The following is a 12,148-nucleotide window of genomic DNA, read 5'->3' on the forward strand; positions in this document are numbered from 1 at the left end:
GCGTCGATGAGAGTACTTGTGATTGTCTGAAGAAGGGTCTCGACCAGAAACACAACCCTCTCCCCAGAGCCGCTGCCCGTCCCGCTGAGCCACCTTCAATTTCAGAGCCAAACAAAAAACACAGAGTGCTGGAGGAACTCAGCAGGCCAGGCGGCTGCCTCACCCGCTGGGTTTCTCCAGCATTTTTGTCTACTGCAAAACGTCAATGATTCCGGGAATGCTGAGGGGACAGGGTGATAGAGAGGGAGTGGGAGAGCTAGAGAGAGACAATATGGGGAGCGGGAGAGAGAGCGCAAGAGAAAGAGGGAGGGAGGGAGTGAGCAAAAGACAGAGAGACACAACCAAAGATCCGCTATAAGATCTTTGGACACAACGTGGGTCGGTAGGTGAATGACAAACCTGCACTCCAGGAAGAAGCCCCTTCTCGCGGTCCGGGGCCCTCACCCATGATGGTGAGTTAAATGAAATTCTCAACGTGTCATCGATCTACATTCCTCAGTAAATGTAATTGTGTTTTAAACAAGTATTAATGACGCCGCGTGAATTTTATTCAAAGGAACACGGCGTCATTAATACTTGTTCAAAACACTATAACATTTACTGAGGAATGCGGATAGATGCAGATTCATGACATTGCATAACAAGGTGTTAAGTACTTACCGTTAAGAAGTGCTAACAGCACTAGTTAACAAATCGTTTGTGTATGATGGCCGTGCAGCGGTTGTTATACATGTTCGTTTAAAAAAAATCCGGATGGCGAATTTAAAAAAATCTTTATTTAACAAAGAGAATTTGTATTTCCGTACGAAATACTGAACATTAGTGCGGGGCCCCGCTTAGGCGCGGGGCCCAATTGGGAGCAATCGGTCAAATCGGCTTAACGCCGGCCCTGCACACACACACAGACACACACTCACACAGACACACAAACACTCACTGACTCACACACCATATATATTGCAGTAAACTTTCTTGAATACTCACACGGCTGAGTGCGGCCTCCCACTTTGGGGCTTCCGCAGTCAGCGGCACTTCCGCAATCAGCGTGACCTCTGCACTTACCGGAAATTACGCAATCAGCGCGACCTCTGCACTCACCAGAAATCACGCAATCAGCGCTACCTGTCCACTAAGTGGAAGTCACGAAAATGAGTGGGACTTTTGAACCAAACACAGTCAGACCTAATAAAGCATTTATTCCTTCCAAACACAGTCGGACCTAATAAAGCATTGCAGTTTCAAGCACAGGCAGGGCAGCAGGCCAAACAACTCATGGCATTGTCATTAGGGGCTAACAAATCATTTATTGCAAGTACATTGCAGACTCACAGCTCAGTTGATTCACAGCTTAGAATGAGAGTCGTGGCCTCTCCCTCGCGATCTTGCAGAGTGACTGAGTCACGTCCAGGCATCCGGGATTTTATAGTCCTGTCCCCCCCCCCCCCAATTGCAATTGGAACTGAAACTTCCTGAGGATCTCAAGGTTTTTTTAAACACTCATAACTTTTTTTTTCATCTATGGGAAAAATCCTCAGAGCTAGCTCAGCGGAGGAGGACTGTGAGTAAGATGGTCAAAAACCATAGCGATATATGGTAGCGTTTTTTCTAAAATCAATATACAGCGCAGACAGGAAGTGGTCAAGATGAGACTTTTAATTATATAGATTTCTAACAGGCTGAGCAAAGAATGGACAGGAATTTCCACACAATCCGATAACATACATTTCCCATTCTTCATAAAAAATAGCAGTATTTGTCGACAGGAGGGGAATGAAAACATTGAGATCTTTTAAAATCTAGAGCATTTCTCAAAGTATTTCTAGGTTTTCTGCTCAAATTCTGAGACAATTCAAGTCAGAATGCCCATGTGCCAACTACAGGGAAAACCCCGCCACAAAATTGTCAACTTCCATCTTATCACCATGAAAAATATCCCGAGACATCAGCAGGAAACGGTGGTGTAGATAGACACAAGGAACTGCAGATGCTGGTTTCCAAAAAAAGGCACAAAGTGCTGGAGTATGTTCAACAATTCAAAATAAAACCAGATGAAAGTGGGGCAAGAAATGATTTTGGATCCTCTCTTTATAGGGGTAAATTAAATGAGATTATTTTACAGCATTTTCTCCCCACATTTATGTAAATACTGTTAATTGTTTTCACCGAGGCCTTGACTGTGATAACTTCCTTGTGTCTATCTTAGAAGGTCAAGAGATGTATTCTGGGCAACATTCATACTTCAACCAATACGAGAGTGAATACTAGTTACAGCGTGTTGAACCTGTAGGCAGTGGCGGACTGGGTCTAAAAATATTGGTTGCCAGGAGACAAAGAGGGCCCACTTGATCAGGGGCCTACTTGATATAGGGGGCCTACTTGATATAGGGGGCCACTTGCCATCGGGCAAGCTGACACCCTGGCCAGTCCGCCACTGCCTGTAGGATAAAACTAAATCTCACTACAGTCATTGTAGCAAACTCTCAACGGAAACAAAGAAAATAATTAACATAATTTTTGTGTTGTCCAAGATAAGGGAACCACTTAGGCACTGATCCAAACTACAGGCAATTCTATTTCTATAGTCCCACTGTTTTTAATTGTTAACTTTCACTCAAGGACTCCACTGGTTTTAGTTTTGATATTTTGTTTTACTGTGATTCCGTCTTTATGCTACATCATTGCTGTTATGTATTGTTGTCATTTTTTGTTACCCTGGGTTTAAATCATTAAAAAATATTACAGAGAAAATAATGTCACACTGGTGTTCTCGATATACATTAAAGAAAATCATGACTAATTTCCGCTAAAGCTTCTCTCTGCCATTCCAACACCTGTTCTCCTCGCTACCCCCGGTAAATTCCTTTGACATTCTCTGCTGGAGCGATGTAATCTCATAGTGCTGCTCTAATCCTGTCTATTGCACTGCTTCAAAAACATGTGCATATATAAGAAAACGAGATACATCAAATAAATTTTAAAATTGCAATTGGAACTGAAGCTTCCTGAGACCAAAAACTGCAATTTATTAATAATCCTCCATTAACAAACTGTTAAACTTGCTCTTTCTTTACTGTCTTAAGATCAGCCATGATTGAATGGCAAAGTAGACTTGATGGGCCGAATGGCCTAATGCTACTCCTCGTACTTATGACCTTATGTTGTACCTTGATTGCAGCTTTCACGTGGTTAAATGTCTCAAAGTGTTTTGCAGCCTTTTATTAGACATATTGTGATATTGGGGAAGATGACCAAATGCTTGGTCATTGAGCTATAGTAGTGTACAGGCCCTTCAGCCCTGCTTGTCCATGCTGACCAAATTGGCATACGGGGCTAGTCCCATTTGCCTCAATTTCGGTTCACCAGACTGATTCCTGGGATGTCAGGACTTTCATATGAAGAAAGACTGGATAGACTCGGCTTGTACTCACTAGAATTTAGAAGATTGAGGGGGGATCTTATAGAAACTTACAAAATTCTTAAGGAGTTGGACAGGCTAGATGCAGGAAGATTGTTCCCGATGTTGGGGAAGTCCAGAACAAGGGGTCACAGTTTAAGGATAAAGGGGAAATCTTTTAGGACCGAGATGAGGAAAACATTTTTCACACAGAGAGTGGTGAATCTGTGGAATTCTCTGCCACAGAAGGTAGTTGAGGCCAGTTCATTGGCTATATTTAAGAGGGAGTTAGATGTGGCCCTTGTGGCTAACGGGATCAGAGGGTATGGAGAGAAGGCAGGTACAGGATACTGGGTTGGATGATCAGCCATGATCATATTGAATGGCGGTGCAGGCTCGAAGGGCTGAATGGCCTACTCCTGCACCTATTTTCCATGTTTCTATGATTTGATCCATCTAGTAACCTTTCAAAACAAACATAAAATCATGGATTTGCCCAAATATTTTTTCAAAGTGATAATATTTGAGTGACATTAATGGCGAATCTGTGGAATTCATTGCCACATAGGGCCATGGAGGCCAATTCAAGGGAAAAATTTTAAAGTGGAGATTTTGACAGGTTTTTGTTTAGTAAGGGTAAACTTACCCTTACTAAACAAAGGTCAAAGGTTAAAGGGGACAAGGTAGGAGAATGGTGTTGAGAGGGGAAGATAGACCAGCCTGATTAAATGGTGGAGTAGACACGATGGGCCAAATGGCCTAACTCTGCTCATAAGAGGTAACACAAAAATTATCTCAATTTTTTTTAAAGTCATAATTGTATCCAATACTATACCTTCTTCTGGCAGCTCATTCCAGCTATGGAACTACCCTATTAGTGAAAAGGTTTCCCTTGAGGTCTCTATTAAATCTCTCCTCTCTCACCTTAAGCCTATGTCCTCCAGTTTTAGACTCCTTAGAAAAAGACTGTATGCGTTCACTTCATCCATGCCCCTTGTGATCCTGTACATCTCAATAGGCCACCCTTCAGCCACCTATGCTCGAAAGAATCAAATTCCCAGACTATCCAAGCTCTCCCTATACCTCCCGCCCATAAGCCCAACAACCCTGCTTGCTTCAGCAACCTTCAGCTTCAGCAATTGCTTCAGCAACCCTGTGCAACTTAATGGCATCCTTCCTATAGCTGGGTGACCAGAACTTCACACAGTACTCCGAGTGTGGTCTCACCACATTTGGTCAAATAGATGGTGTTTAAGAAGTATTTTAAAAGATAAAGGAAAGAAAAAATGCAACAGTTCAGGGAAAGAATTTCACAGCATAGCACCTTGGTAAGCAAAGGAACCACCACTGGTGGTGGAGCATAGAAAATTGGAGATATGGTTAGAGCTGGAATTGGAGAAGACCAGAGATCTTGGAGAGGAAATAGGTAAGAGGTTTGGCGAAGAAGTCATCTGTAAACAAAGATAACAATTTAAAAATCTGGCATTTCTGGAATTGATGCTGTTTTTCAATCTGAACACAGAAGTACATCATGAATGAGATTTGGTTCAAATCTGGATATGAGCCAAAGAACAATGGCATTTTTCTTGGAGAAACTAGAACTATGGTCACTGTTTAAAAAATAAGGACAGAGATGAAATGAATGTTTCCGCTGATGGTAAAGCAAGTTGTTGGATCTTACTTCGACCAATGTCTGGGGAAGTATTTGCACAAATATTTTTAAGGCAGATTCACAGATTCTTGATAAGAAAGGGGGTGAAAGGTTGCTACAATGAGGGAGTACAGAGTTGCAGTCAGATCAATTATGATCTTATTGAATGATGGAGCATATTCAAGAAATCTATCTAAATTATTTATTCATTTGGACATCATTCTTTCATATCACTTACTATCTTCCATAATTTGGAAAAAGTATTTACTCCATCCAAACCCCCGATTAAAAATGTTCATGAATTCTCCTCATAGCCTTCTCTCTTTCAGTAGCAAAAATCCTTGAGGAATAACGACGTCCTTGTTACTAAAGTTCCTATGCATCGTTTCATAAATCCATATCATGCTGCCATCCCAAAATCAACATTCTGCAAAATTATATTCCTTATTTGTGATTAATACCAGTATTTATAAAATTAAAATATTCCATGGGTTATTAATTACTTTACCCATTCAATTATAGTCATATAGCATAGAAACAGGCTCTTTAGACTCTTACATCTTTGCCATCCATCATGCCCTATGCTATTCCCGCTTGCCTGCATTAACTCCATATTCTTTATCCGAATGGTTAATATCTCTGCTATTTTCACTCTATAATATCTTTCCAAAGAGTAGAATTTACTTATTTCTTCTTGTTTATATCAAAATATATTATTCGACTCTGAATTGTAATCTCCACACGTTTTGCCAATTGTCATATGCCATCTCTTGGGCTGAAGATCTTGTCTCCAAATGCTGCATGACTCTATGACTCTGCTTTAAGTTATAATCCTCCTGAACCCTGTTCAGCTAATTGACTACTTTTGGGCTATTAGCAAATTTGGAAGCTTTATTCCCCCTATCCAAATCAAAGAGGAGAGAATCCACAAAAAGCTCTTGAGCATATCAATTGCAAATTGAGGAGTACTTTCTTTTTGCTGGGGTGTTCTTCTGTTGGATCTGTGTTCTTTGGTGGGATGTTTTACTGAGGCCACATTTAGTTTAGTTTAGAGATACAGCGTGGAAACAGGCCAACTGAGTCGCCGCCAACCAGCGATCCCCGCATACTAACACTATCCTACACAATAGGAACAATTTTACAAGGTTACCAAAGCCAATTAACCTACAAACCTCTGCATCTTTGGAATGTGGGAGGAAACCAGAGCACCCGGAGAAAACTCATGCGATCACAGGGAGAACGTACAAACTCTGTAGAGAAAACACCCGCAATCAGGATCGAACCCCGCTCTCTGGCACTGTAAGGCAGCAACTCCACCACTGTTCTGCCAAATCTGCTGACTTAAGCAGCCATAAATGATTTATTGACACTACTTATTTATACACTACTATTTATTAACAGGTGTGGGACCAGCATTCTGGCAGGCAGGTTTGCCACTGCTACACGGGTGGTTTTAAACTGAATAAGGGGGGTGGGGTATCGAATGGGCTAGTGGAGGATGGAGTTAAAGGGAAAGGGTTTCTTAAATGTGTGAGCGTAGAGACAGAGGGGTGTAAAATGAGGGTAGAAGCAATAGGTAGCAAGGTGAAAAGTAAAAGTGGCAGGCCGGAACATCCAGGGCAAAAATCAAAAAGGGCCACTTTTCAACAAAATTGTATAAGGGGTAAGAGTGTTGTAAAAACAAGCCTGAAAGCTTTGTGTCTCAATGCAAGGAGCATTCGTAATAAGGTGGTTGAGTTGAATGTGCAGATAGCTATTAATGACTATGATATAGTTGGGATCACGGAGACATGGCTCCAGGGTGACCAAGGCTGGGAGCTGAACATCCAGGGATATTCAATATTCAGGAGGGATAGAGAGAAAGGAAAAGGAGGTGGGGTAGCGTTGCTGATTAGAGAGGAGATTAACGCAATGGAAAGGAAGGACATTAGTTTGGAGGATGTGGAATCGGTATGGGTAGAGCTGCGAAACACTAAGGGGCAGAAAACGCTGGTGGGTGTTGTGTACAGGCCACCTAACAGTAGTAGTAAAGTTGGAGATGGTATCAAACAGGAAATTAGAAATGCGTGCGACAAAGGCAAAACCGTTATAATGGGTGACTTCAATCTACATATAGATTGGGTGAATCAAATTGGCAGGGGTGCTGAGGAAGAGGATTTTTTGGAATGTATGCGGGATAGTTATCTAAATCAACATGTAGAGGAACCAACGAGAGAGCAGGCTATTTTAGACTGGGTATTGAGTAATGAGGAAGGGTTAGTTAGCAGTCTTGTTGTACGTGCCCCCTTGGGCAAGAGTGACCATAATATGGTTGAGTTCTTCATTAGGATGGAGAGTGACATTGTTAATTCAGAAACAATGGTTCTGAACTTAAAGAAAGGTAACTTTGAGGGTATGAGACGTGAATTGGCCAAGATTGACTGGCAATTAATTCTAAAAGGGTTGACGGTGGATATGCAATGGAAGACATTTAAAGACTGCATGGATGAACTACAAAAATTGTTCATCCCAGTTTGGCAAAAGAATAAATCAGGGAAGGTAGTGCATCCGTGGATAACAAGGGAAATCAGGGATAGTATCAAAGCGAAGGATGATGCGTACATATTAGCCAGAAAAAGCAGCATACCGGAGGACTGGGAGAAATTCAGAGACCAGCAGAGGAGGACAAAGGGCTTAATTAGGAAAGGAAAAATAGATTATGAAAGAAAACTGGCAGGGAACATAAAAACTGACTGCAAAAGTTTTTATAGATATGTGAAAAGAAAGAGATTAGTTAAAACAAATGTAGGTCCCTTGCAGTCAGAAACAGGTGAGTTGATCATGGGGAACAAGGATATGGCGGACCAATTGAATAACTACTTTGGTTCCGTCTTCACTAAGGAAGACATAAATAATCTGCCGGAATAGAAGGAGTTGGAGGAATTGAGTGAAATCCAGGTTAGCCGGGAAGTGGTGTTGGGTAAATTAAATGGATTAAAGGCCGATAAATCCCCAGGGCCAGATAGGCTGCATCCCAGAGTACTTAAGGAAGTAGCTCCAGAAATAGTGGATGCATTAGTAATAATCTTTCAAAACTCTTTAGATTCTGGAGTAGTTCCTGAGGATTGGCGGGTAGCAAACGTAACCCCACTTTTTAAGAAGGGAGGGAGAGAGAAAACGGGGAATTACAGACCAGTTAGTCTAACATCGGTAGTGGGGAAACTGCTAGAGTCAGTTATTAAAGATGGGATAGCAGCACATTTGGAAAGTGGTGAAATCATTGGACAAAGTCAGCATGGATTTACAAAAGGTAAATCATGTCTGACGAATCTTATAGAATTCTTCGAGGATGTAACTAGTAGCGTGGATAGGGGAGAACCAGTGGATGTGGTGTATCTGGACTTCCAGAAGGCTTTCGACAAGGTCCCACATAAGAGATTAGTTTACAAACTTAAAGCACACGGCATTGGGGGTTCAGTATTGATGTGGATAGAGAACTGGCTGGCAAACAGGAAGCAAAGGGTAGGAGTAAACGGGTCCTTTTCACAATGGCAGGCAGTGACTAGTGGGGTACCGCAAGGCTCAGTGCTGGGACCCCAGCTATTTACAATATATATTAATGATCTGGATGAGGGAATTGAAGGCAATATCTCCAAGTTTGCGGATGACACTAAGCTGGGGGGCAGTGTTAGCTGTGAGGAGGATGCTAGGAGACTGCAAGGTGACTTGGATAGGCTGGGTGAGTGGGCAAATGTTTGGCAGATGCAGTATAATGTGGATAAATGTGAGGTTATCCATTTTGGTGGCAAAAACAGGAAAGCAGACTATTATCTAAATGGTGGCCGACTAGGAAAAGGGGAGATGCAGCGAGACCTGGGTGTCATGGTACACCAGTCATTGAAAGTGGGCATGCAGGTGCAGCAGGCAGTGAAGAAAGCGAATGGTATGTTAGCTTTCATAGCAAAAGGATTTGAGTATAGGAGCAGGGAGGTTCTACTGCAGTTGTACAGGGTCTTGGTGAGACCACACCTGGAGTATTGCGTACAGTTTTGGTCTCCAAATCTGAGGAAGGACATTATTGCCATAGAGGGAGTGCAGAGAAGGTTCACCAGACTGATTCCTGGGATGTCAGGACTGTCTTATGAAGAAAGACTGGATAGACTTGGTTTATACTCTCTAGAATTTAGGAGATTGAGAGGGGATCTTATAGAAACTTACAAAATTCTTAAGGGGTTGGACAGGCTAGATGCAGGAACATTGCTCCCGATGTTGGGGAAGTCCAGGACAAGGGGTCACAGCTTAAGGATAAGGGGGAAATCCTTTAAAACCGAGATGAGAAGAACTTTTTTCACACAGAGAGTGGTGAATCTCTGGAACTCCCTGCCACAGAGGGTAGTCGAGGCCAGTTCATTGGCTATATTTAAGAGGGAGTTAGATGTGGCCCTTGTGGCTAAGGGGATCAGAGGGTATGGAGAGAAGGCAGGTACGGGATACTGAGTTGGATGATCAGCCATGATCATATTGAATGGCGGTGCAGGCTCGAAGGGCCGAATGGCCTACTCCTGCACCTAATTTCTATGTTTCTATGTTTCTACTTCAATGAAGAGTTTGAGAGTTAGAGTTGTAGAGTCACACTGCATTCCAAGCCAAGCATCTAAGACCCATTTACACCAATTCCAGTTTTATTCTTGCCACATACCATTCCACTCCACTCACCTACATAGTTGGGACAATTAACAATGGTCAAATCGCCTACCAAACCCCATGTTTTAAAGATAAAGGAGGAAATTGAAGAACCTGGTTGAAATCCATGCAGTCACAGAGAGAACTTGCATACACTGCTCAGACAGCACAGGAGGTGAGGACTGAATCTAGTTTGGTGGTAGTTGTGAATTAGTAGCTAATATCAGCTATGCCATTGTGCTGCCTAAGCTGGCTTGGTCAAGAATTATTGCTCATGTTTAGGCTTAGGTTTACTATTGTCTTGTGTTCCGCACAAGGTGTTAGAAAAGCTTTGTTTTGCACGCTATCCAATCAAATCAGATACTATACAGAAATACAATCAAGCCAAACTCAAGTACAATAGGGGAAGGTGCAGAATATAGTAGTCAGAATTGTAGCGTTGTCGTCAATTAGGTTGAGGAGGATCAGACTGTACCCTGGCTTATGGAAGGACCATTCAGAAGCCCGATGGGAAGAAACTGTTCCTGAGTCTAATGGTGCACACATTCAAGCTTCTGCATCTTCTGCCTGACAGGAGCAGGGAGGAGGAATAAGCAGGGGTGTGATCGACTGGGCTACATCCACAACTTTCTGCAGTTTCTTGCAGTCTTGGGTACAGCTGTTCCCAAACCAAGCTGTGATGCAAGCCGACTGTATGTTTTTTTATAGGAACAGGCAGCATTTTGTTGTCACGCTGCCTGTCCAGCTGAGTTATTTCAGCTTTTTGTATCTATCTTCGGTTTAATTCAGCATCTGCCGTTCCTTCCTACACATGATGCTTTTTTTGTGGTGCATCTGTAGAAAATTGTAAGAGTAATTGAAGACATACCAATTTTCTCGATCTCCTGAGCATTGGTCCATGATCGATCATTGGTAATATTACCACCAAGGAACTGGAAGCTCTCAACCATTTCCCCTTCGGCACCAGTGATACTGTTTGGGGCATGTACTCCACCATGATTCCTGAAGTCCTTCATCTTGCTGACGTTGAGGGGAGAGGTTGTTGCATTGGTGTTGTGGTATTTGACAACTAATCAAGTACCATTTGCTAAAAGAACTATCTTCCCATTGCTCCTTGTAGGAGCTTACTCCTCTGACAGTTGAAAACAGCAACATCACAATTGATGACAAAACAATCGGGAATTTGCATTTGTATATTTTCTAAATTTCTGTAACAATTCCACACATCAAACTTGTTCAGAAAAGTCCGATATTAGAACACTTCAAAAGGAATTGTAATTGACTGCAAAGGTCTTTCGGGTCATGCAAAGGTTCCAGGAATATACCTGCGTCCTTTCTGTAGGTCTCTAACGTCAATTAAACAACCTTTAAAGTGTAGAACCTCACTCACACACGGCAGCGCGGCAGAGATCGGGTCATCTGCTTCTGGTGGTGTGGCGTGTAGAATAACGCGGGACTGGAGCCCACCCCTTCAAACGGGAGGAGGAACACAAAGAGGCGCAATCCCAACCGTGGTACGTGGAAGGTAAAATGAGCGGTGAAATGTGACTGTGTCATGGATGGGGGGTGAATGTGTCATGGATGGGAAGGGGGTCGGGGGGGGGGGAGGGGAGGGGAGGGGAGGGGAGGTGGGGCGAGGGAGGTGGGGCGAGGGAGATGGGGAGGGGATGGAAGTGGGGAGTGGAGGTGGGGAGGGGATGGGGGGGTTGAGGGGATGGGGGTTGAGAGGAGGGGAGGGGGAGGGGTGGAGGGGAGGTGGGTGGGAGAGGGGTTGTGGAGAGAGGGAGGGGAGGAGGGGGTTGAGGGGAGTTGGGGGTGAGGGGGGGTAAGGAGAGTAGGAGGGGTTGGGTGGTAGGGGGATTTGGGGGGAGGATGGGGTGGGGTAGTGAGGGTGGTAAGGGGAGGGGGACTGGGGAGAGGATGGAGGAGAGGAAGTGAGGGGATGGGGGGTTGAGAGAAGGGGAGGGGGTGAGGGAATGGGGGTGGGGAGGGGTAGCGATGGGGGGTTGAGAGGGGGAGGGGATGGAGGGAGGGGGTGAGGGCATGGGGTGGTGGGGGGAGGTGTGAGGGGTGGGTTGGGGAAGGGAGATGGGACGAGGGGGATGGAAGTGGGGAGGGGGTGGAGAACGGATGGAGGAGGGGAGGGGATGGGGGGTTGAGTGGTGGGGGGTTGAGGGGGAGGTGAGGGGTGGAGGGGAGGTGGGAGAGGGGTTGTGGAGAGAGTGAGGGGAGGATGGGGTTGAGGGGAGTTGGGGGTGAGGGGAGGTAAGGAGAGTTGGAGGGGTTGGGGTGGTAGGGGTTTTGGGGGAGGATGGGGTGGGGTAGTGAGGATAGGGGTGATGGTGGTCAGGGGGTGGGTGATGTGGGTTGGGGGAGAGGTAAGGCAGTAGGGAGGAGGGTAGGAGTGGGGTTGTAAGGGGGAGGGGAGGAGGGGAGTGGGG

General features: G+C 44.3%; 1 protein-coding gene across 1 annotated transcript in view; it reads left to right on the forward strand.

Moving 5' to 3' along the window:
* The window catches only part of nkrf (NFKB repressing factor), a 62,214-nt gene that overhangs the window by 11,796 nt on the left and 38,270 nt on the right, over window positions 1-12,148 (forward strand). The window lies entirely within an intron of this gene.

The sequence above is a fragment of the Amblyraja radiata genome, chromosome 12, assembly GCF_010909765.2.
Source record: "Amblyraja radiata isolate CabotCenter1 chromosome 12, sAmbRad1.1.pri, whole genome shotgun sequence".
In the NCBI taxonomy this organism is placed as follows: domain Eukaryota; kingdom Metazoa; phylum Chordata; class Chondrichthyes; order Rajiformes; family Rajidae; genus Amblyraja; species Amblyraja radiata.